This window comes from Erinaceus europaeus, chromosome 3 (assembly GCF_950295315.1).
Source record: "Erinaceus europaeus chromosome 3, mEriEur2.1, whole genome shotgun sequence".
Lineage (NCBI taxonomy): Eukaryota > Metazoa > Chordata > Mammalia > Eulipotyphla > Erinaceidae > Erinaceus > Erinaceus europaeus.
The window spans coordinates 145,400,480-145,427,378 of record NC_080164.1 but is presented as its reverse complement, the minus strand read 5'-3'; the positions used below and the strand labels follow the sequence as shown (position 1 = coordinate 145,427,378).

The window sequence follows — 26,899 nt, the reverse complement described above, 5'->3', positions numbered from 1 at the left end:
TGTGTGGTTTTGTGCGCATTCAGCACTTTTGCAGTTGCAGCTGGCTGGCATGGAGGATGGATGTTATAAACACATGACCACAAAAGAGAAAGACTGCATCGAGGTCATCACAGACGCTTCCACCAGGAAGTGGGTGTGATACAGCCTGTTATCTGTGTTGCCATTACTGCAGTACAGAATGGGGACAGCAAGCTGCTGCTGTGGAGACTGGGAGCAGGCCGTGTGTCTGAGCACCATGCACGTGTGCCAGATACCACAGACACATTCAAATATGCTCTAAAATCAGATCTACCTTTGCGCTTCTGCTCCAAATACTCAACAGTGGGGAATGAGGAGGTCGCTCACCTAGTAGAGAGCGCACGTTACCATGCCAAGGCCTGAATTCAAGCCCTCGGTCACCATATGCGAGCACCTGCAGGGAAGAGCTACAAGCAGTACTGCCTTCTTTCTCTCTTTCTCATTCCATCTTAAAAAAAAAAAAGAAACGACTGCCAGAAGTGGTGGAGGCACCAGACCTTATCAATAATCCTGGTGGCAGTGGCAACAAATAAATATCCAATAATTGGAAAATAGTACATTGAGGCTCATGGAAGAAATATAATAGATATTCCACTATATTAGTACAATGACACAATGAAAACCATATGACTGTTTTCAGTCGTCCATCTCTGTCTTGTCAGACATGTTGTCAATATTCATTTCCATCCTCACCGTAGTAGGCTGGCTACTTGACTTACTTTAGCTGGTGGAAAGGCCCTAGATAATACGTGTCACTTTTTTCTTCCCAGGCCATCATCCCCTCCCTGCCCTCCTTTTTTTTTCTTTTTCTTTATGTTATTTGAGACAGAAAGAAGTTGAGAGAGAAGAGGGAGCTAGAAAGGAAGAGAGAAAGAAACCTGAAGCACTGCTTCACCACTTGTGAAGCTGCCCACGTGCTGGTGGGGACCAGGGGATTGAACCCCTGGATTACTGCCTGTGGTAGTATATGTGCTCAAATGGATATGCTACCACTCACCCCCCCCCCAACTTCTTTTTCTTTATATGCTGTGCTAGGGGCCAAAATAGGGAACCTTAGGCAAACAAGTCCTGTGCTCTGCCAGCCAAGAGCTTTCCCCCCATTCACTAGAGCTTTGATCTGCCTGTGGTCTGCTGTTTCTCTGCCTCTGCCTCAGCGGCTGCTCCTTCAGTTCTGTGCCTGAGCAACTGTGATGAGCAGAGCCCTCTGCTGACTTGCCAGAGAAACAGAGCAAGTGGGATGTGAGCTGTGTGAGGCTCCTTAGTTCTAGAGTGTGTTACTGCAGGTTACTCTACTGACTAAAAGAGCTACATGTACACGAAGGAGAGCAGAGAACTTGCCATGGAAGACAACTGCAGAAAGGAAAAGCACTGTGAGTTTTCCTAAAAGAAGTTTCGCTTAGTATGGATATCTTTTTTTCATTAGGAAATGGTTTATAAGGGCAGAAAACTCAAGAAGCATAAGAGAAAAATGATCATTTTTAAGTTCTGTTATCGTATAAGCTTGATTTTATAGTAGAAGGCTTTATAAACCAGGCTTTAAAAAAATATTGATTCTCATTAAAAACAGGGAGGCCAGAGCACTGATTAACTCTGGCATATGCTGGTGCTGGGGATTGAACCTTGGGCCTCTGGGTCCTTAGGCACATAAATCTGCACTAGCTCCCTGGGCTTCAGAGGGCTTTGTAAAAGAAGACACCAGACATATTTCAGTCACTGCTGCTGAAGGTGCCATAGTACTGGAATTAAGTAGCACACACCTAGCCACTCTAGTCAGTGGGACTGGTTAGGAGAGCCATTTCTACTGCCTTCCTGAGTCAAACAGGAAATTGTCTCTTTCTGGAATTACAAGAAACTCTTACTCTCTTCCTTCTATTTTCCTCTTTAATCAGAAATATCATCTTCAAAACAGATGACTCTTCTCCAGGGCTCCTGGGATACTGAAAAGCTGATGGAATGGAAGCCTTCAGCACAAACTAGAAAAACAAGGAGAATCAGCACGCTCAGAGAAGTTGCAGTGTCACCACGTCCCGGCACTGAAGACACACTCCTGGGCCTCTGACACAGGACAATCTGTCTCCTGTTGGAAGCCTGGGCTCGAGTTCTTTGCATTGCTGTGGAAACTCCACCAACAGTGCATGAACTAAGTGCCCCACTCCCACCCTCACCCCATCCCCATCTTCGAAGTTTGCCTGATCCAGGTGGGTGACATTAGAAATCCTGGAATTGACTCTGAGGATGGACAGACCCAATCTGAATCCTTATCCCACTGCCTGCTGAACAATCTTGGGTAAGTTATTGAACCTCTCTGTTTTGCAGTTTTATCATCTGCAGGATATGGGCACGGTGGGTAATATCAGCATCTAGTTTGAAGGCTGTTGGAAGTTGAAGAGACATAGAAGTATATCTCTCAGCATGGAACCTCAGACAATGAGCTCCATGTCCCTTCTTACCTTACTGCTAAGATTACTCTCACTGAAATCATTGCACCTCTCTGGAGGTGGCAGCTTTTACTCTGAAAAAAAAAAAAAGTTTGTTAAGGAAATAGTCACAGGAGTGAGTAAAGAGTTTAAAAGAATCAGAAATGCAGAAACAATAAATGAGACTCTGGAAGAAAACACTAACTATCTCAAGGTTATTAGAGAACTGAAAGCTGAAATAGCAGAGCTAAGAACACAATTAGCTGAACAACCTAAAACAGTATCAGAACAGGGTAACAAAATAGATGAAGTAAGAAATCTCAAAAAGGGATTAAGAGATACTGAAAACAACAACAGAGACATATGGGATGACTTTAAAAGAAATAATATACACATTATTGGCATACCAGAGGAAGAAAGAGAGAACAGGGAAGAAAGCATTCTTTAGGACATAATAGCTGAGAACTTCTCTAGCCTAGACAACATAAAAGATATAATGGTTCAAGAGGCTCAGAGGGCCGTAAACAAAATTAACCCAGACTTAAAGACACCAAGACACATCCTATTTAGAATGGAAAGAAATAAGGATAAAGAAAGGATCCTGAAGGCTACAAGAGAAAAACAAAGAGTCACCTACAGAGGAAAATCCATAAGATTAGCAGCAGACTTCTCCACACTAGCACAAAGGGCCAGAAGAGAATGGCAAAATATCTATCGAGTGCTCAATGAGAAAGGCTATCAACCAAGACTCTGCATTCTACTAGACTGTCATTTAGAATAGATGGAGGCATAAAAACCATCTCAGACAAGCAACAGTTGAAAGAATCAACCATCACCAAGCTTGCCCTGAAAAAAGTTCTGAAAGGTCTCCTATAAACAGTCAAACCACCATAACTATGCCATATATCAGAACACTCTAAAAATATACAATAATGGCATTAAAATATCTTCAGTCTTTGATATCAAAAAATATCAATGGCCTGAAATCACCTTTTAAAAGGCACAGAGTAGGAAGATGGATCAGAAAACACAACCCAACAATATGCTGTCTATAGGAAACCCACCTAACTCAACAAGACAAACACAGACTCAGAGTGAAAGGATAGAAAACTATCATACAAGCCAATGGCCCACAAAAAGGGGCAGGAACAGCTATTCTCGTATCTGACATGACAGACTTTAAAATCAATAAAATTTAAAAAGATAGGAATGGACACTACTTAATGCTCAGAGGATCAGTCAATCAAGAGGACGTAACAATTATTAACATCTATGCACCCAATGAGAAGCCATCTAAATACATCAAACATCTACTTAAAGAGCTACAGCAATATATTAACAGCAACATGGTCATAGTAGGGGACTTCAACACACAACTCCCTCAACTTGACAGATCATCCAGGCAGAAAATCCATAAAGAAATGAGGTCGCTAAATGAGGAGATAGATAAACTAGAACTATTGGACATTTTCAGAATCATTCACCACTAGAAATTGGAATACACATTCTACTCAAGTCCGCATGGATCATTCTCAAGGATAGACCATATGTTAGGCCACAAAGATAGTATGAGCAAATTCAAGAGCATTGAAATCATCCCAAGCATCTTCTCAGACCACAGTGGAATGAAACTAACAGTTAATAATCAACAAAAGATTAATAATAGTCCCAAAATGTGGAAGCTCAACAGTACATTCCTTAACAACTACTGGGTCAAAGAGGAAATAAAGGTAGATATCAAAATGTTTCCAGAGTTCAGTGAAAATGAAGATACAAGCTATCAAAATATTTGGGACACAGATAAGGCAATACTGAGAGGGAAGTTCATTGCCATACAAGCATACCTTAGGAAACAAGAAAAAGCACAAGTAAACAACCTGAGGGACACTTTAAAGACTTAGAAGAAGGAGGAGAACAAAGGGACCCTAAAGCAACCAGAAGGACAGAAATCACTAAAGTCAGGGCAGAAATAAATAACATTGAAAATAAGAAAACCATACAACAGATCAATGAAAGTAAATGTTGGTTCTTCAAAAGAGTGAACAAAATTGACTAACCTTTAGTCAGACTCACAAAACAAAAAAGGGAGAAGACTCAAAAATAAATCAGATTATACATGAAAGAGGAGATATCACAATAGACACTGCAGAAATTCAATATATCATGCGAGGCTTCTATAAATAACTGTATGCCACCAAGCTAGAGAACCTGGAAGAAACTTAGGATTTCCTAGATACCTATGACTACCAAAATTAAATAAAGAGGAACTAGATAATATGAACAGGCCCATCACAGCCAACGAAATTGAAACAGTCATCAAAAACCTTCCCAAGAATAAAAGTCCTAGACCAAGTGGCTTTACAAGTGAATTTAACAAACCTTCAAGGAAGAGTTAATACCTCTACTTTTAAAAGTCTTCCAGAAGACTGAAGACATAGGAATACTCCCTTCCAGACACTGTCTGCTTTTAGTATCAGAGTGATGTTGGCTTAACAGAAAAAAAGAAAACTACAAAAAAAACTACCAAAAACTACAAAAAGAAAACTACCAAGAAAGAAAACTACAGACCAGTATCTCTGATGAACACAGATGCGAAAATATTGAACAAATTCTAGCCAACTGGATACAGCAGTATATCAAAAAGATTGTTCTTCATGGCCAAGTGGGGTTTATCCCAGGGATGCAAGGTTGATTTAATATACGTAAATCAATCAACGTGATCCACCACATCAATAAAAGCAAGACCAAAAACCATATGATCATATCAATAGATGCAGAGAAAGCTTTTGACAAAATCCAACATCCTTTTATGATCAAAAAGCTACAAAAATGGTAACAGATGGAAAATTCCTGCAGATAGTGGAGTCTATACATAGCAAACCTACAGCCAACATCATACTCAATGGTGAAAAACTGGAAGCATTTCCCCTCATATCTGGTATTAGAGAGGGCTGCCCACTATCACCATTACTATTCAACACAGTGTTGAAAGTTCTTCCCATAGCAATCAGGCAGGAGCAAGGAATTAAAGGCATACAGATTGGAAGGGAAGAAGTCAAAACTCTCCCTATTTGCAGATGACATGATAGTATACATAGAAAAACCTAAGGAATCTAGCAAGAAACTATTGGAAATCATCAGGCAATAGAGTAAGGTGTCAGGCTATAAAATTAATATTCAAAAGTCAGTGGCATTCCTCTATGCAAAAACTAAGATAGAAGAAGTTGAAATCCAGAAATCAATTCCTTTTACTATAGCAAGAAAAACAATAAAATATCTAGGAATAACTAAACCACTAACCAAAGAAGTGAAAGACTTGTATACTGAAAATTATGAGTCGCTACTCAAGGAAATTGAAAAAGACACAAAGAAGTGGAAAGACATTCCATGGGTTGGAAGAATTAACATCATTAAAATGAATATACAACCCAGAGCCATCTACAAATTTAATACTATCCCCAACAAAATCCCAACCACATTTTTTAGAGGAAAAGAACAAATGAGACAAATGTTTATCTGGAACCAGAAAAGACCTAGAATTGCCAAAACAATCTTGAGAAGAAAGAACAGAACTGGAGGCATCACACTCCCAGATCTCAAATTGTATTATAGGGCCATTGTCATCAAAATTGCTTGGTACTGGAATATGAATAGACACACTGACCAGTGAAATAGAACTGAGAGCCCAGAAGTCAGCCCCCACACCTATGGACATCTAATCTTTGACAAATGTGCCCAGACTATTAAATAGGGAAAGCAGAGTCTCTTCAACAAATGGTGTTGGAAAAAATGGGTTGAAAAATGCAGAATAATGAAACTGAACCATTATATTTCACCAAACATAAAAGTAAATTCCAAGTGGATCAAGGGCATGGATGTTAGACCAGAAACTATCAGATACTTAGAGGAAAATATTGGCAGAACTCTTTTCTGCATAAATTTTAAAGACATCGTCAATGAAATGAATCCAAAGAAGACTAAGGTAAGCATAAACCTATGGGACTACATCAAATTAAAAAGCTTCTGTACAGCAAAAGAAACCACTACCCAAACCAAGAGACCCCTCACAGAATGGGAGAAGATCTTTACATGCCATACATCAGATAAGAGTTAAATAACCAACAGACTCAACAACAAGACAACAAATAACCCCATCCAGAAACGGGGAGAGGACATGGACAGAATATTCACCACAGAAGAGATCCAAAAGACTGAGAAACACATGAAAAAAATGCTCCAAGTCTCTGATTGTTAGAGAAATGCAAATAAAGACAACAATGAGATACCACTTCACTCCTGTGAGAATGTCATACATCAGAAAAGGTAGCAGCAACAAATGCTGAGAGGTTGTGGGGTCAAAGGAACCCTCCTACACTGCTGGTGGGAATGTAAATTGGTCCAACTTCTGTGGAGAACAGTCTGAAGAACTCTCTGAAGGCTAGAAATGGACCTACCCTGCAATTCCTCTCTTGGGGATATATCCTAAGGAATCCAACACACTCATCCAAAACGATTTGTGTATACCTATGTTCTTAGCAGCGTAATTTGTAATAGCCAAAACCTGGAAGCAAGCCAGGTGTCCAACAACAGATGAGTGGCTGAGCCTTGCGCATTATAACAGGTGCTCGGCTGGGTGTGCCACTGTCAGGTCCCAGTCTTGCCAGACAGAAGACAGCAGTCATTGACAATCAAAATGGGATTCAGGCACTGAACCTCACTGGGCTATGTTATTGAAAACATAGCCAAACCCAACTACTCACACCTCATAGGAAAAAAAAATGCTATCCTAAAATCATGGTTCTTACTTTTTTGAAAAAGAAAATTAGAGACCTATGTTTAGAAACATACCATGATCTGAGCTGATTTGCCTGTCATCTTCCTCTAGCACACCTGCTCAAGACACACAGCTTGTGGCTGATCAAGACCGTTCCCACTCACTCACCATCCCCACTTACACAGCCACTAGTTCCCGAGTATCAGCCACCACCTTTTTTTTCTCTCCTGACCCTGTTTAGGTTTTCATCATCTCAGATTTAGGTTTTCCTGTCACAGAGCAGTTGCACAGCACAGGCCCTGGGGTCTCAGTCCTATTGGTTACAAAGTGAAAGGTGTCCCTGGAAGTTGGCAGCATGGCAGCCCTGCTCCCACCTTCCTTCACTTTGCCTTTGCCCAGCTAGACCCCCTTCAAGTGCAAGTACACATGTTATTTCATTTTATATATATATATATGTATATATATTTGTGACCTGGAGCTTAGTGCCTGTAGAATTCCCATCATTTCCAGCAGTGATTATTTTTATGGGGGTGGGGGGTGGAGAGCCCTGCAGCACTGCTTTATTGCTTGTGAAGCTTCCCTCCATAGATGGGGATGGGTGCTAGCACTGGGTGCTAGTCGCTGCACATAGTAATGAGCGTATTCTAGCAGGTGACCTACTAGCCAGTCCTGTGTAAAGCCATAAAGATTCTAATGACGCTGTTGAAGAGGGTAACAGCAGCCATATACCATATGCTAGGCGCATTACTACATACTCTGCACAGCTCCATTCATTTAGTTCTTACAACAGCCCAATTATTTCCATTTTACAGACGATTCCCATATTGCAGATGATTAAACAAGGTTCAGAAGTGCTGGCTAAGCTACCCAGAGTTATGGCTCCTTTTCTTTGTGATATAAAATACTATGCATGACCTTGGCTAAAAGTCTAAATGCATTGCATTGCATGAGTCATTTCTCATAAAGTAGCATTGAGTGAGGTGTCAGAAGTTCACTCGTGTCACTCTGATGAGTATTTTAAGATACAGCTGTAAGTTTATGGAGTGGATGCAGGTCATATATGGCATGGTACCTGCATGCCTTTCCACTTCAGTCTCTGATCAAAGATCCTCTTAACCCCGGTTATACCTCCAAAGGACACTCCTGATGTACTTCCTGTCCACTTCTTAGAACTGTGCTTTCTTTCCTGACAGTATCTATTACCCATCCATGATGCTTTGCTTGACTCTTCCACAGTGAGATGATCACTTGGTGCCCCAGAGCCCTGAGAACTGTCTTCTACTCTTCACTAGGTCTCCAGCATGACTTGTTTGCTTTGAGGTCAACCTGTGAGTCCCCCGAGTGTTGGGGCCAAGGTCTGCCAATCTCTCAGTCACTTGGCACTTGGTAGATACATGGAAGCTGGTTGATACTCAACCAGGCTTGCAGAATTGTGCGTGGTATGGGGTTGGCTCAGTTTACAAATAAACATTCCAAGAATTTACCTTCACTTTCTGTGGCACACTGGCTTAGGGACATCTGTTTATTAAATATTTACTACAGGCAATGGAAGAAAGGAAAAAAATCAAGACTTCCAGCTTGGATGTCTAGAAATCTGAAATCAAAACCAATATCATTACTGTCTTGATGATGAGCATAGTATAAACCTTGGAAATGCACTTTCAGTAAAGGATGCCAGTAAATGCCAGTTTAGATATGTACCCACATGTGACTAGGGCATTCAGACAGAACCTAGTGAAAGGGCAGTAAATTCCTTTTCTAAGGATTAAGTCTACCCTGCTGTAATTTTAGGCTTTAAGGCTTTTCACATGCTACAAACGTCCCTCTATTAATTAAAAACATCACTGGTTAGCATATACATCTCAATTTCAAAGCTGTTTGCATTGCTGTAGTATACTTGGAAAATATTTTCCAACAGGCATGTGGTTAACCTCTCATATTATTTCAGGATCAGTGCTTGGTAGAGGGTTATTGAAATATAAATTCAAGAGAACCTCTGTCTATTCAAGGGAAACAGGGAGGTCAAGGCTGGAAAGGACTAAGATTTCTTTTATAAAAGAGAAAGTCTGAGCCCAGAAGCCTGAATGACTTCCCCAAATCACAGTCTCAAAGCAGACATAGTATCAGGTGGAAAGGCCCCCAGTGAAAAAGAGAACTCAGGAGTGGATGTAGATGAGGCAGGAGAAGGCTGATGGACTGCCCTAAGGGGTTTAGAATGTGTTCCAAATTCAATGGGCATTAACAGAGGGATTTCATGCCCAGGAAATGCTAGGGTGTGATCTATATTGTCAAATATAACAGTCCCACTGCTGCTGGGAGGAGGAGGAGGACCAGGGAGAAGCTCTTGCAGTGGTGCAAGTGTGAGATGATGGAGGCCCTGCTGAGGATATGACAGTCAAGGTGGAAAGAAGGCAATGGATTTGAGAGACATTGTAGAATGAAATTGAGAGTATCTTGCTACCTGAGGTAAGGAAGAGGGAGGGATCTATGATGACAACCTTTCTGGCTTGGTTAAATGGGGCTACTCTTTAGGATATGTGAAGAAGAAAAAAGGCTAAGGAGTCAAGAATCTGGTTTTGGATATGTGGCAAAGTAAGGGTTGAGACAATGAGAACTGATGTGTCTAGGAGACATACATGCATGGTGGCAGTGGTGGTGTTTATTATCACTGCCATTATCACCACCAACCCAGTGGAGTTTCTAAGACCAATGGGAAACAGATCAGAATTGCAATGTAGTTTGTACAAAGGCTAGTTTGACTACATGGTGACTGGTAAACACATTTATTGGTAAATTGATACTAAACATCTTCAATGTTCAGTGCAATTTGACTTTCACAGAAACAACACTGATTTTGATGCTCCCCTATATGCTTAGCCTGAAGTCTGTTTTGGATTATACTTACTAACAATGATCCAAACCTTACATAGAATTTCTTACTCACACATCTTTAAGTTAAACAGTTTAAATATTGGCATTCTTATTGACAGCTTGCTGCCTGGTATTATTTATTTATTTTATATAAATGGATACATGTACAACATAGGTCAAAAGTATCTTTTGGGAGTCCAGCGGTAGTGCAGCGGGTTAAGCGCACATGGCTCAAAGTGCAAGGACCGGCCTAAGGATCCCGGTTCCCACCTACAGGGGAGTTGCTTCACAAGCGGTGAAGCAGGTCTGCAGGTGTCTATCTTTTCTCCCCCATCTTTGTCTTCCCCTCCCCTCTCCATTTCTCTCTGTCCTATCCAACAACGACGACGATAATAACTACAACAATAAAACAAGGGCAACAAAACGGAATAAATAAATAACTTTTTTTTTAAAGTATCACTCTCAGAGAACATTTCTGTTTCTCAGATAAAGTATCACTCTCAGAGAACATTTCTGTTTCTCAGAATTTTTTTTTTTTTTTTGGCTAAAGTCTGTGCTCTTACACTCCTCTACTGCCCTCTGCTGTTCAAAATTATTTAGCAGCCAGTTAAGTTTGACCACAGCAGCAGTCAACAACCTTACGTCAACAACTTTTTCTTCTTATACCAATGCTTCATGAACTTTATCTTAGAGATTTATATGACATGAGTAGTAAAAAAAAAAAAAAAAAATGATGATGCTGGCAGCAAATCCTTTTCGGAAAATTCATTTCAAGGCTTTTCATCAGATACTATTTGTGATCATTAGCCCCTGTTCTTGGAGAAAATATTTTTATTAAGTTGCAGTTTGAACTTCTTGACCCTTTGCTTTATTCTGAGGGGCTTTCTGTAATGTTAGGGTTCAAACTACACAAGGAATTTTTTGATGCCTTTAACATAATATCTGTAGATCTGCTAGGTAAGACTCTATACAATAGTTCCCAAATAAAGGAGCAAAAGTGTCTGGTTACCATGGCTAGCCGTTTAAGGACACCACATCCTCATGCTCAGTGTATGCACCTATCATTTTCACTCTCTATAGTTCGGATTCAAGGATATATTCAACAAAGTCTGCAGGGCGGCAGTGATTTGCAGTAAGCAATGTTTATGACTCTACTTCTGTGTTGGGTGTTTCAGAGGGGGAGGGGGCATGTTTAAAGTAGACAGTAATTTTAGAACCTTAGTTGCCTGATTATGAACCTACATGTGTAACTGCAATTGAGTTGACTTTAGCTAAGTAGAGACATGTCTCAAATGCCAAGAGCCAAATTAAATGACTTCAACAAACTACACTTTGTGAGTAACTGCTATCTTTTTCAAATCCATATAATACAGATTCTAGAAGGTCAATTCTAAGAAGTGAGGATTCGATTTTCATAATCCTTTTCACAATTTGTGGGTTCTAATTTACAGACTTCAACTGTCTTTCTGTTGAAGACACTGAAACCCAACTACATTCATGAAAATGGTGACCTCTGCTGGGAAAATCCGAGAGGAACTATATAATCACCTACCCATTCATTTCCCCCTCAGACTTGATTCTCTCATGTGCAACAAGTAAAAAAGTAAAAGAAAACATTTATAGTCGTCTCAGTAGTGAATTTAGTGTACCCTAGCCAACATGTTGGTAAATAGGTCTTCAGTAAGATGTATGCTCCATCTGATCTCGTCTATGTTGGAGAATAAGGCTGTTGTGTTGAACTTCTGCTCTTTTCTCCCCTTGTTTTTACCAGAACACTGCTCAGCTCTGGTTTATGGTAGTGCTGGGGACTGACTCAACCTGGGACTTCAAGCGTCAGACATTGGAGTCTTTGCACTGTGTGACCTTCCCAGCCCTTGAACATCTGTTTTCCTAGGAAATGTCTTACTACAAACATTGACTTCACAGAGCTTTTTGACTGAGTAAGTAGGGCTTTCGGTTTGCCACTTCTCTGTAAAGTTTCTGGAGTGTCTTGTGTACAAAAAGGAGGGTATAGAGAAATTATGGGGGCTTCACAAACCATGTCTCAGGCAGACTCATTGCATCTGCCAGATTTCCAAACAGGAATCTAGTGAAACAGGTTATAAGTATATCCCCAATTTGTTGAGTTGCTCCAAAGGTACTTCTATAAATTTTAATTTTGAAAGAGGCAGGGATTGTGATGGACATGCTCACATTAAAAGGAGAAAACATACATTGTAAAATCACTAACAAAACTTGTTGAGCAACAAGTTTGTGTCTTTAGAAACACATTTTTAGGGACCAGGTGGTGGCACACCAGGTTAAATGGACACATTACAGTACATAAGGACAAAGGTTCAAGCCCCCAGTCCCCACCTGCAGGGGGAAAGCTTCACAAGTGGTGAAGCAGTGCTACAGGTGTCTCTTTATCTCTCCTTCCCCTCTCAATTTCTCTCTGTCTCTATCCAATAGTAAATAAATAGATTATTTTAAAAAACACCTTTAGTGCAAAAATTTCTTTTTTCCATTTACTTTTTATATTTATTTATTTTACTTATTTTTTATTATATTTATTTATTTATTGGATAGAGACAGCCAGAAATAGAGAGAGTAGGGGTAGCTAGAAAGGGAGAGAGACAGAGAGACACCTGCAGCCCTGCTTCACTACTCGTGAAGTTTTCCCCCTGCAGGTGAGGGTTGGGGGCTTGAACCCAGGTTCTTGTGCATTGTAACATGTGCGCTCAACCAGGTGCACCACCACCCAGCACCGTTCCCCCCGCCCTTTTTAAGTTCTTTTGACCAGAGCACAATCTGCTATGGTTTATGGTGGTGCCAAGGAGTGAACTTATAACTCAGAACCTCAGGCATCGGAGTAAGTTAGATAAGTCTCTATACTATCTCCTTGACCTTATGCAGCTCTATAAAACTAGGACCTGAAGCTTATGCTACAAAACTACCATTGTTAAGTGTGTTTAGCAAACATTCAACTACTTTAAATTCCGTATCAGGGAAACAGGAGTGGCAAACTGATAGGCATTGAAATCAAATGCTTTCCAATGGGACTGGATTCATAAAAGTACTCACAAAAATACAGGCTGTTCTGAAACCAGGATCCTGGAAGTGGGGAGGACATACATGACCCAAGAGTGACCATTATGCAGCAGAATGGCTGGGCAATGACTTGCAAACGCCGCATCTTCAGTAGCTCTAAGCAGTTCTTGTTTGATCATTAGTGACAAACTGTTAGGTCAGCATCAATTGACCTGCTAATGTCCACGTCCAGTGGAGAAGCAATTATACAAGAAGCCAGACCTTCCACCTTCTGCACCCCATTAAGAATTTTGGTCCATACTCCCAGAGGGATAAAGAATAGGGAAGTTTCCCATTGAGGGGTTGGGACATGGAACTCCGGTAGGGGGAACTATATGGAATAGCAGCCCTGTTATCTTACCATGTTGCTAATCATTATTAAATCACTAATAAAAATTTTAAAAATAGGAATAAAATAAAACTGCCAATCACGCTGGTGTAAGGGGGACGGGCACCCCAAAGTGTATCGTTAACCTCAGCTCCCAAGTACTAAGAGCTCAGCATTGAGTTCTCTTCCAATGAGTTGTCTTGAACTTTCCCAAATCATTTAGATGAAATGCTGCTGATTTTTTGGACTCTTCCCAATCATGTAGAAGTTGGGGGCGGGAGAGGAGATAATTTTACCCACTTGCCTACGCCTTTTATAAGCCAAAGTGTGAATGAACTATCAAACCGCCTGAAACTTATTAAGCTGAATTCTGTCTCCAGTAACACATTTGATAGCTTGAAGAAAAAAAAAAGTAATGGGGAATTTTCAGCAGTACATGGATAGTTAAAAACACAGCTCTCTCATTTAATTGGGAGCACCTATAGTTAAGCCTCAGACAATTTAAGTTTGAAACATTCTCTTGGGACTTTAAAGGTATTAATGAGAAAATATTTATTTAATATTGCTTGACTGTGTGGTAGTTCCCTGGCATTTGCGATAATTTGAGCTTTGCTCCTAACCAGCTCTGGAGAGCTGGATACAATATTCAGTGTGTTTATGAAACCATAGGATTATTCAGCATCTTTCAAAGTACGCTTTTAAAACTTTTGTTGCCACAGAGTCATTTTGGTTATTTCCAATAAATATTTATTTAATTTGGTATGGTGCTTAGTCCCACATTTTATTAATTACTCTGATGTTTCATCCTAAATACAAAAATAGAAGCCTTTCAAGTTACTGGGAATGCCAAACGCATTTATAACAAAATGCTAATATCATCGTTGTGGGGATTGGACTGCTCTGGAGTGTAAAGTGCTAGCTACTATAAGACAATCTTTCACAAAGCCACAGCTGCTTTCTTCTGTTAAGAAATCACACCCCCAAAGGTGTCTGGAAAACTTCCTCTAGAAGATTTCAAATGCTGAAAGCAAATATTTTTGCATTAGAGAAAGAGTCCAGAAATACAAACACCAAGTGTTTATGATTTTGGGAGACCCAAGTATCTGTCTGGAATTCTAGGTCAGAATTGGCAGGTTAGTATCAGGTTAAGCTTTTAAAAAGTTTCTTCAAATATGTAACAGATGAGACTCTGTAATCCCAGCTATGTTCACCCATTCTAGAACAAAGTTTCAAACACACTCGGGAATTTCCAATCAGATCAGAAAAACACCAGAAAACAGGAGTTGGAGCTGGAACTTTTTTTTTTTTTTTTTTAATGCTACAGTGATTGCCAAGAAATCATTTCTAATTAGACACAGAGTGGGCAGAAGTGGCATACAATTCCTCTCAATATTCTGTTTTTGCTCAGGGAAAGACCAGAAAAGGCGACCAGGCTTTAGCTGTTTGTGTTGGGTGTGGATATAGTGGACATCCGAGGGGCTGGAGGCTAAACTCAAACTTGTCTTTCACAGGGGAACCTCTTTGTGCCTTGAGGAGGAGTTTCCCTCTTTTCTTTTCCCTGGGAAATTTCCTTCTTAGGTAGTACCAGGGCCTGTGCATGCCAGATTCCACAAAACTCCCCTGACCCTGCCCTCCCCCCACCCAGCTGACTTCTTCATTCTTTTTATTTCAAGTAGAGACAGACAGAGAAAGAGACATCTCAGCATTTCTCCACTTCTCTGGAGCTCCAGCCATGCCATGCTGCTCCCATAATGTACCAGGGTTTGAACTTACAGCCTTGACATGGAAGCACATGCACTCTACCAAGTCAACTAACTCTGGACCCACCTTGGGATTAAAAAATATTGATTGGTTTATATAAGAGAGAAACCAGAATATTGCTTAATTTGGCCATATGCACTGCTGGGGATCAAACTTGGGGTCTCATTCTAGCAGCTGGGAGAAGATATCTGCATATTATATAACTGAGAAGGAGTATGGTAAAATATTTAAAGAATGCATACACCCCAACAACAACAAAATAAGTAACTCAATAAACACATCTGAACAGACCTTTTTTTTTTTTTTTTTAAAGAAGACACATGGCCTATAGACACGAAAAAAATTACACATCACTTATCATTAGAGAAATGCAAACTAAAAATCATAATGAAATTCTACCTCATACCTGTGAGTATGACCTATAGCAACAAAATAGGAAATATCAAGTGTTGGCAAGGATGTGAAGAAAAAGGAACTCTGTTGGTAGAAATGGAAACTGGTACAATCCCTATAGAAAATAGTATGGAGAATCCTCAAACAGATCATTAAAAATGGAAATACCTTAAGATCTCATTACTATTCCACTGGTCTGTGTGCCTATTTTTGTTCCAGTACCAGGATGTTTTGATGACGATGGCCTTATAATATAGTTTGAGATCTGGGAGTATGATACCTGCATTTCTGTTTCTTTTCCTCAAGATTGTTTTGGCAATTCTAGGTGTTTTCTGCTTCCAGATAAATGACTGTAGTTTTTGTTCTGTTCTCTTATAGAAGCTTGGTGGAACTTTGATGGCTATCCTGTCAAATCTGTATATGGCTCTGGGCAGAATATTCATTTTGATGATATTAATTCTTCCAATCTATGAGCATGCACTATTCCAGCCTTTAGGTTCATGATTAGTCAACAATTGTTTGGCTTTATATGTTAACTCTCTTTTCAGCCAACAGGTTCCAGATGCTTGCATGATGCCAATCAAACTTCCCTGGACAGACAACCCCACCAATGTATCCTGGGGTTCCCCAGAACCCCACCCCACTAGGGAGAGAGAGAGAGGCAGGCTGGGAGTATGGATCAACCTATCAACACCCATGTTCAGCGTGGAAGCAATTACAGAAGCCAGACTTTCCACCTTCTGCATCCCACAATGACCTTGGGTCCATACTCCCAGAGGGTTAAAAAAATAGGAAAGCTATCAAGGGAGTTCTGGTGGTGGAAATTGTGTGGAGTTGTACCCCTCTTACCCTATGTTTTTTTCAGTGTTTCCTTTTTTTAAAAAAAATTATTTTTTATATTTACTCCCTTTTGTTGCCCTTATTGTTTTATTGTTGTAGTTATTATTGTTGTCGTCATTGTTGGATAGGACAGAGAGAAATGGAGAGATGAGGGGAAGACAGAGAGGGGGAGAGAAAGATAGACACCTGCAGACCTGCTTCACTGCCTGTGAAGCGACTCCCCTGCAGGTGGGAAGCCGGGGACTCTAACTGGGATCCTTATGCTGGTCCTTGTGCTTTGCACCACATGCGCTTAACCCGCTGTGCTACCGCCCAACTCTCCAGTGTTTCCTTTATATAAAGAGAGAGACAGAGAGAGAGAAAGAGAGAGAGAGAGAGAAACACTTGTAGACTTGCTTCACAACTCATGAAGCTTTCCCCCTGCAGGTGGGGACCAGAGGCTTGAACCCAGGTCCTTGCCCATTATAACATGTGCGCTCAGTGAGGTGTGCCACCACCTGGTGCCATAAAAGGGAAATCTTATAGCACATCAGGGCCCAGAAGCTTTGTGGCATTAGCCGATTCTGGGTCTGGCGCACCGAAAATAAAAACTCTTGTTTTCCAGTAAAAAAAAAAAAAAAAAAGATCCAGCACTACTACTCCACTCACTGCTTTGGCATATACTCAAAGGATACGAGAACACTAATTCAAAGAGACATACACACCATATGTTCATAGTTGCATTACTCACAATAGCTAAAACAGGAAGTAACTTAAGTGCCTCTTGACAGATGAATGGCTAAAGAAGTTATGGGATATTTATTCAGTAGAATACTATTTTTCGGTCATCACTAGGTTTCACTGCTTCAGGTATACATTTTCAGATAGAAAAAGAGAAACTGAAGGAATGAGAGGGAATGAAAGGTATAGTATAGCACCATAGCTTCCTCCAGTGTGGTAAAGGATGGATGAATTTGAACCTAGGACATGTGTGGCAAAGCAGGCACACTATCCAGGTAGACTATTTTGTCAGCCCTCAATTACTCTTCAATTAAAAAAAAGATAATATATTTAGTATCTTATTGCTTAAGACAAGACAGGTGGAAGTAGAGGTAACTATGCTAAGTGAAGTTAAGAGGTAAAAACTACTTGATAACATCACTCACAAAGACAAATGAGAAAATATAAAAAGTAACTATATTCTCTCTTAGATTTTTTGAGAACTATGAAGGTTATGGGGAGAGGAGATGGGACTTCGGTGGTGGATACAGTAATTTATATGCACTTGGGAGTGTGAAACTATACCTCTCACAACATATAATTTTATAAACCACTGTTAAATCACTAGTGATAATTAAAGAAATATCATTGGATCCTCAGTTGTACAAGTCACTTGCTGTACTGCTGAGCTGTCTCTCTAACCTTTCTTGGGCAATATAAAGGGGATTTGTTTTTCTGAAGTTTCAGATTACCTAATTTGTCTTTCAGCTTTGTGTACTTTCCACTTTGTGCATCATGGGAAAGTTCAATGATTAAAATCAAATTCTGCAACTTTTGTGGCTAATAATAATGGTTTAAATTCAAGCATGATTCTGAGTTTGTAATGTAGTGAGTATTCTCTCGGTGACTTTTGTATATTGTGTACCGCAGGGAATGCAAAAGACAAGCAAATCAGGGCTGGTGGTGGCACACCTGGCTGAACACACATGTTACAGTGCACAAGGATCCAGGTTCAGGACCCAGACCCCACATACAGGGGGGAAGCTTTGCAGGTGGTGAAGCAGTGCTGCAGGCATCTCTCTGTCTCTCCCTCTCTATCACCTCCTTCTTTCTCAATTTATAGCTATCTCCATCCAATAAAGAAATAAAGATAAAAAAAGATAAGCATATTACCATTCTTAATTCCAAGACTCTTAGAACTTAGTCATGGGATTCTAAAAGTCCGTTATTTCAGTTGTAAAATGTCTAAGCTACAAGGCAGGATTCAGTATTAATGATGAGAGGCTAAAAAAACAGTTTGAACCATATGAAATTGTTAACATTTGAACATGTGAAAATCAGAAATTGAACACATTAAAGTTAGAATTTCATATGGGTTAACCTAATACTTGGTCAGAAATTAACACTTGGTACATAATATTTTATAAATTATATGAACTCACAATAGATTGAAAAGATTTTACAATAAAAGAGTTTTCACCTCTCCCTCTTATTTATCATCTCGATTTCTCCAGACAACAGACAAGCTAACTCTTAATTTCAGATGGTGGTCATTCCTTCACAAATTTTTTTTCAAGATGACACTTTTCTAGACCTTGCTTTCCCTTCTCTCCCCTTATCCTTGAAATTCTAGAGCAGAGCTGTCTGGATAATTTCTGTTTAAAACAGAGCTCATGGACAAGTTAGTCATCATATCCAAGGTGGTGGGGAGGGTAGAGCTGTCAAAATAAGGGGGTAGCAATCTGTCCTCATAAGAATGCCATAAATCAAGTAATTGATGAGTCCCTCAGCAAACTGACCACAAACAGATGCACTTACATTCGTGTTTCATTTACTTGAATTATTCTTCATGCTTTCTACATGCTGACTGAAAAAGATAATAGTACACACATCTACCTGGCGTCTGCAAAAAGTAAAACAGTAACAGTAACTATAAAGTAAAGCAAAAAATGAAACATCATGGTGCAATCCTTCTCTGCCTATTGACCAGATGGTATAGTTGGAACAGCCTCTCCTCAGGTCTAGTGAGCTGCAGGTAAGCCTTCACCAGCAATGGGGATGCCTCAAAAAGCTCTCTCACAGTTCATATGAGACAACGTGTCAGAACAAGGCACCTACCAGCATCAGACAATGCCATGCTAATTCATAAAGACTTTCTTCTCAGTCTTCCTTTCCCGTCTCATCTCATGGGATTCTAACTTTGCAGGGGTGGGATACTGCAGCTTATGTGTTATGGGGGTGAGGGTGAGGGAAGGAGAAGTCTTACAATGTGTGTGTGTGTGTGTGTGTGTGTGTGTGTGTGTGTGTGTGTGTGTGTGTGTGTGTGTGTGGACTGTCACACCTCCTTTCTTCAGGTACAGCAGGCAGAAGGGTGTGTGTGGGGGGGATACCTTTGCTTTACAACAGGCTTGTACTTTGAACTATTTCATGGGGTCGGATGTACAAGCTACTAATGTAAGGTTGTTCACGTTCCCTAATGCCAGAAAAGCTATGGATTGGCTCTAATATCCACCCAGTGACTGGATCAGTGATCAAACCCAGCATCAAAACTCCTTGGACCCTTGGTCAGTCTTTTAATTGCTTTTGTGGAAATAACAACCCGGTAAAATCCTTTTATTTATCTTCTGGATGCCCTGAGATAGATATGCCATGATTGATAAACCACACTAAGGAGAAGGGATATAAATAATCTTAACAGCAAAACCTCAGTTTTGTCTTTATCCACAGTATACTTTCCTTTACAGCATATCATGCCATACCATAACATATAAGATATTGTTTATTTTTTTGTAATATGATATTATTTCAGCCCTTAAAATGTTGTAACTTCTGAGTTCAATGTATGATTAAAGACTCTAAGTTTTCTGAATATGTTCATTTCAAACATAAGGCAATAAATAAATAAATAAATAAATAAATAAATAAAGGAAAGGACTAAAGAAATGGAGCATTCACAGTGGTAATAATATTGGAGAAACTCAGTAATTTCTATCAGGGAAACTTTTGTTCCTTTGTTTAAAAAAAACACACATGAAATTTAATGTATGCCTTCGATGTCTGCACTGAGCTACACTTGTCCTAAGTTTCTTTTCCATCCATTAAGCCCACTTTCTTCCCAATCAGCTTGTTGTTTTTTAATTTGGCCTTTTCTGATGGTCAACTATTGGCTTCTCCCCCTCTACCCTCTGCTTGAAAGTCTTCAGTGCAGCTGCTCCCTCCCTCACTTATGCCTCTCCTCCTCTACCTTTACTGTTAACACACTCCATCTTTCCCTCTCTTCCTCTCATCCTTCATGCCTCCTTCAACTTTTCCTCATTATTGCTGCATGTATTAATAGCCCCAGGGCAATCTATCATTTCCCCAAATGCTCTCCGATAACCTCTGGACACATCTCACAGACAGCAGTTACTGCAGCAGGAGAATCTGCCATCTCATTCATTATCCCTTAGAAGGAGTGCTGAAGCAGGGGTCAAACTGAAAGAGGCACCTTACCTAATTCAGCAGCTCCTGCAAAAGCAACTAGTGATTGTTAATAAGAAAGCTGTTGTCTTCTGTCAAAAGATGACTGTCAATATACTTCTAAGGAGATGAGGCTGCTGCAAAAATATGTACGGCTCTGAAGGACAGCAATCCTTACATGCCCATTGTGTTTCACTAGTCTTGGCTTACCATTTCAATGAATGGCAATTTATTACTGTGTACTTTAAATACAATAGCCCTGTTTCAACTGATTTAAGTGAAGCATCTAACTCAGGCTGTTTGTACAGATGTACATTTGTTTACGACAACAGGGAGTCTAGCAGAAGAGAGAGCTGGAGCTGCTTGTCACACCACTGCAAGAAGCAGACATTTTTCCATTTCTGAGGTGAAGGAAATGAGATGCAACTGAGTGGAAGAATCATGGAAAAACAGTATGTTGTGGAATCTGAGATGACAAGGGGTATACCCTTTATACCATTCCCAATACAACTATATGCAAATTGAGGCCAGCTACTATGTCTGTCTTGTTCATCCTTGTAGGTGTTCTTTCTGAGATGAATGGAAAAAATAAAGATTATTCATGAACATGAAACATGAACAGAATTAGTGTTTCTTTTTTTCTCCCCAACAAAAGAGAGCGCTCTCAAAGAAAGTCCCTACTGTAACTCCTAAGCATTGTTTTCATCTTCACATTCAAGAAAACCAGGGTTGTAGTGGTGGGGGAGGCAGACACAGCCACTCGGATGTGGACTTGATTTGGCTCAGGGAACAATGCAAAGCAGGTTCAGCAAGTGATACTGGAGGGTGTCCTGGGGGCAAAGTAGCAGCAGAGTGGGTCTGGCCAGCATCAAGGCTTGCTTTCAGGTGGTGTAGGGAGAATGGGGAGATGCATGGCTGCTGACTACTGTGTTTGGGGAGAATAAGTTCAGTCATACAGGTAGACAGGCATTAAAAACATCTGGCTTGGGTAGGCAGGGCCCATATTACCAGGCAAAAGGATGGTTGTTTGAGCCCCCGCTCTCTACCTGCAGAGAGAATACTTCACAAATGGTAAAGCAGACCTGCAAGTGTCTATCTTTCTCTCTCCCACTCTGTCTCCTCTACCTCTCTCTCAATCTCTCTCTGTCTTATAAAATAAAATAGAAAAATTAATAAAAGGAGAAAATGGCTACTGAGAACAGGGAATTTGTAGTGTGGGCATCGAGCATAAGCAATAACCCTGGTGGCAATAAAAAAGATAAATAAAAACATGTATTTGTTATCTGTCAGGTCCTATGTATTGCAGGTGTTACTTCATGCTCACCAAACCTCTCGGATTGGTTCTATTCTTCCTCTCATTTTCAAGACAAGGACAAGTAAATTGTCATAGTTTTAAAAGCAGACTTTGGATTTATTCTCAGCTCTGCTGATTCCAAAATCCATGTTCTTCTCCTTGTATCTAAGGAAAAGCAATTGGGATCGTGGTTCAAGAAGTGCTCTGTTAGCATGAAGAGGACTAGGGAGAGGACAGCAGGTTCTCAAGTCTGGGAAATCAGGAAAACTACAGGTTTCTGAGGATGAACAAACTCTTGGGGTACAAGACAAACTCAGACAAGGAAGGTGAAAATGAGTTGAGCACCAGAGATAGATTAAAAACCTGGGAGCCCTGGAACCTCTAGGGTGAGGCTCACTTTCCTGCATGCCTCTCTCAGTTCATGCCAACTGATACTGCAGCTGCTGATCCCAACCAAAACAATGAAACCAGTAGCACCGTAGCATGTTTCACTTCAGACTGAGTCCAGAGACGCCAGGCGTGGAATGTCAACCCTTCAGCTCCATTACTCTGGTGAGACCTTTCCTAGCTCACAGGACTCCTCAATTCTGGTTTGGGTGGCACACTTCTTAACAAAACCTCAAAAGCTAGAATATAGACCAGGGCCCATGAGATAGGGCAGATAGATGTACATGCACCCATAAGTTAGGGGAAAACATATACCTTAAAGCAAAAGTGCTCAATAGTTTGCAGTGAGTCAATAAGTAAAGCAAGCAAGTAGAAAGACCTAAAAAGACACCTTAAAGTACCTAATGAAACAATTTATACTTAGACCTAGATACTTTCCCCACCTACCTTCTATTACACGTCCCTCAATCACTCCAAAGCTAACCTTGTCAGACAAAGTAAGGACTACAAAAGCTGAATAAGGGCAAGAGACTGGCATACTTTAGTGATGACTCTTTAGTCACTACCAGGCCACCCCATCACCTGAGTCAGGGAGTCCTGGGATTCCCACACTGACATGATAGGCCTAGACCTCTAACATATCCCTCTCTCCACTGTCACTGGTCATCTCCATCTAAAACAACATAATGGACCCCTTTGTGGGCCCCTATAGGACCTTGCCCTCAATGTGGATCAACAATGGTAGGTTATGGTCCATCCCCTGAAGGGAGGTTGGACAACATACTCTACCTATTACTACCGGAGGAAGATTGGTCCTGAAATTAATGCAGCCTGGTATGTTCCTAGCCATAACCACACAATGTGAACTCCGACCTACAGGGATATAGGCTATGTAACCTACAGGTTACATAGGCTCCTATGCTGAATATGGGCCCCAGATCAAATCAGTGATCATATTTGGTTTACAGTTAACAATTATTATTATTATTATTATTTTGTCTCCAGTGTTATTACTGGGGCTCGGTGCCTGCATTACGAATCCACTGCTCCTGGAGGCCATTTTTTCCCCACTTTGTTGCCCTTATTATTGTCCTTGTTCTAGTTGTTCTTGTTGCTATATTGTTGTCGTTGTTGTTGGATAGGACAGAGAGAAATTGAGAGAGGACAGGAAGACAGAGAGGGGGACAGAAAGATAAACACCTGCAGACCTGCTTCACTGCTTGTGAAGCGACACCCCCTGCAGTCGGGGAGCTGGAGGCTCGAACCAGGATCCTTACCTCAGTCCTTGCTCTTGGTGCCACATGGGCTTAGCCCACTGCACTACCGCACAGCCCCCCAGTTAACAATATTTATATACTTTCCCCATATTTGGGAGCTACTCTATTCCCTGATCCAGCTTTCTAGTCCTTTTTCCAACTATGACACCATCTCGCCAGACAATACCTTGCGTCCACCTGCATGTTAGCTGTCAGACTCAGGCAAAACGTAGTAAAGTCATGGGCCCCATGGAATATACCTAAAAATAGACCTACTAATCATGAGCCCAGAGGCTGGAATAGTTCATATGAAGAGTTGGCCCCACTAGGGAAAGAAAGAGACAGGTTGGGAGTATGGATCAACCTGCCAATGCCCATGTTTAGTGGAGAAGCAATTACTAAAGCCAGACCGTCACCTTCTGGACCCCATAATGACCCTGGGTCCATACTCCCAGAGGGATAAAGAAAAGGAAAGCTATCAGGGGAAGGGAGGGGGTGGGATACAGCGTTCTGGTGGTGGGAACTGTGTGGAGTTGTACCCCTCTTATCCTATGGTTTTTGTTAGTGTTTCCTTTTTATAAATAAAACTTAAAAACAATTTAAATAGACCTAGTAGCTTTTTCCAAAACAGAGACACCAAATCTTTATCTGCAATATTCCAAGATTAGTCAACAATTTGTTCTGATTTATATCTTAACTCTTTTTCAACCACCAGGTTTCGCTACCATGATGTCAACCTGAATTCCCTGGGCAGATGACCCCACCAATGTGTCCTGGAGCCCAGCCTCCCAGATACCTGCCCCACTAGGGAAAGAGAGAGAGACAGGCTGGGGGTATGGATCAACCTGCCAATGCCCATGTTCAGTAGGAAGCAATTACAGAAGTCAGACCTTCCACCTTTTGTACTCCATAATGATCCTGTGTCCATACTCCCAGAGGGATAAAGAATAGGGAAGCTGTCAAGGAAGGGGATTGGATACGGAACTCTGGGGGTGGCCACTGTGTGGAAAGGTACCCCTCTTATTCTATGATCTTGTCAATATTTTTATTTATTTATTTTTGCCTCCAGAGTTATCACTGGGGCTCAGTGCCTGCACTACGAATCCACTGCTCCTGGAGGCTATTTTTTCCCATTTTGTTGCCCTTGTTGTAGTTGTTATTGTTACTGTTGTCATAGCTGTTGTAATTATTTCCATTTTACAAATAAAAATTTAAAAAATCTGGGTGCTTGTGCCCCAGGTATGAGTAGAGACATTCTCCAAGTGAGTTGGCACCGATCCACCCCCATTCACCTATCAAGTGAGAAAGCAGCTTTAGGCCTGTGACTATGGGATCAGGCAGGCTGTTATTCTGACATAGAAATTTTGATTCCAGATTGTTCTGTCTGCAAATATGTGAGTCAAATCTATCTCAAACCTTTTTGGAATGAAGTAGGGGTGTAAACTTAAAAAAAATGTAGATCTCTGGGGTGGGTGGGTGGGGGGAGAATACAGATCCAAAAAGGATGATAGAGGACATAGTGGGGGTTGTATTGTTATATGGAAAACTGGCAAATATTATGCATGTAGAAACTATGGTATTTACTGTCGAATGTAAAACATTAATTCCCCAATAAAGAAATTTAAAAAAAAAAAAAGGAAAAAATATAGATCTCCATAGAGTGGATCCTTTCTCCCCAAGGAATCTTTTTTAAAAAGTGTGTGTGTGTTTCTTAAAATGTTTCATTTTCTTAATCTGATCTTTTATTTACATGCTGCAGCTAAATCATCAAAATCCTTTCAGTGTCTCACTAGGATGCATGTCTAAAAGCAATTCTGTGTTTTGGCCTCAAGTGTGTTTATAGGCTCTGTGTAATTTTTTACATATGCTGTTCTCTTCTCAAAATGAGTGCTTCAGAAAAACTGGGGAAACAAAGACAGTGATGAAGAGTTGATACATGGGTTGTCTAGTGACAACAAAATACCATGTCACATGACCCATGGAAGGGCCAGCAATATTCTGGGATTTCCACCCAGGCTTTCTAAATCTCAACAAGAAGCATGCTTTTAAGATTAATTAATATCACTTTAGTTCTTTAGGCTAGCTACTTTCCTGTGACATTGAGATTATTCACACAGAGTGCTTTGTATTTGATAACAAATACCTTTAAACTCAGAAAAGTCGGAGGCAAAAAGAAGTATAAGTGATAAATAGGGTTGTCAATGATGGTGTAAGCTGTTGGCCTGCTGACAGTAGCACAGTAAAGGAAGTGAGGGTACAGGTGATCTTGAATGCTCCCCACCCCAATCTGTCCTTGTCCTGAGACTTCTCTGACCTTTGGCAGCTGGCTTTGAACAGTGCAGCACTGAAGGCCACCCGAGTTCAGAGGGACCTTGTCAGGTTGGTAACTTTTCTGCATGTTTAGGAAGAGAGGACAAGATGCCCTAAAAGATGTGGCACACAGTAAGGTATATCTGAGGGAGTCCAGGTATTTTGGAAACACTGGATTTCTTCCCAGATTGCCTAATTCCTTATATATTTTTCTGCAAAGCCTCAGCATGTCACTAGCATCTCCCACTGTCTCTGAACTTATAAGAGGTGAAGTGAGAAAAACTGAGGCCTTGGTGCCCAAGGACTGGATTCTTTTTCTAACTCTATTAGTGACCAGGGGTGGATTGATCCACTCTCTGGCATCAGTGTCAAAGGAAAGGATGGGCAAGACCCAGTGTGATGAGGACATGCTGGCATAGCTCTTGAGAGATGAGTAAGCAGAGGCAGTAAACAACTGTGCGCTTCCTCAGAAACTCAGATGGGATGGTCGTACCCCAACTCCAGAGCTCTCCACATGCTCTGCCTCCTGCCTGTGCAGCAACCTGTCACCTAGCAAAGTTCTGCCTTCCCGTGGGAGCCCACAGAGTGACACCCTCAGCTTGAATGATACAAAGAAATCCACTCATCAACACTAGAGAAGAAGAAGGCCAGGTGGTGGTGCACCTGGTTAAGCACACATATTACAGTGCACAAAGACCAGGGGTCAAGCCCTTGGTCCCCACGTGTGTGTGTGTGTGTGTGTAACTTCACAAGTGGTAAAGTAGGGCTGCAGGTGTCTCTTTGTCTCTTTTCCTATCTCCCCCTCCCTTCTCAATTTCTCTGTGTCTAATGATTAAAACATACCTACAGAACATATGGAAGTATCGTCCTCAGAAGCATGGAAGAAAAAGAAGAAGAAGAAATTTCGCACCTACTTTGTTGGGATTGGGCAGTGGTACACCTGGTTGGGTGCACAAGTTCCCATGCACAAGGACCCAGACTCAAGCCTCCATTCACCACCTTGGTGGGGGGGTTAGTTCATGA

General features: G+C 40.9%; 1 protein-coding gene and 1 long non-coding RNA gene across 2 annotated transcripts in view; one reads left to right on the top strand and one right to left on the bottom strand.

Moving 5' to 3' along the window:
* SCFD2 (sec1 family domain containing 2) overlaps window positions 1-26,899 on the bottom strand; it is a 421,358-nt gene that overhangs the window by 99,223 nt on the left and 295,236 nt on the right. The gene's annotated exons all lie outside the window — the stretch shown is intronic.
* On the top strand, window positions 1,975-25,327 carry LOC132537712 (uncharacterized). Its single transcript, XR_009549170.1, has 3 exons — window positions 1,975-2,305; window positions 11,852-12,020; window positions 24,282-25,327. It is a non-coding gene; the product is annotated as an uncharacterized LOC132537712 (long non-coding RNA).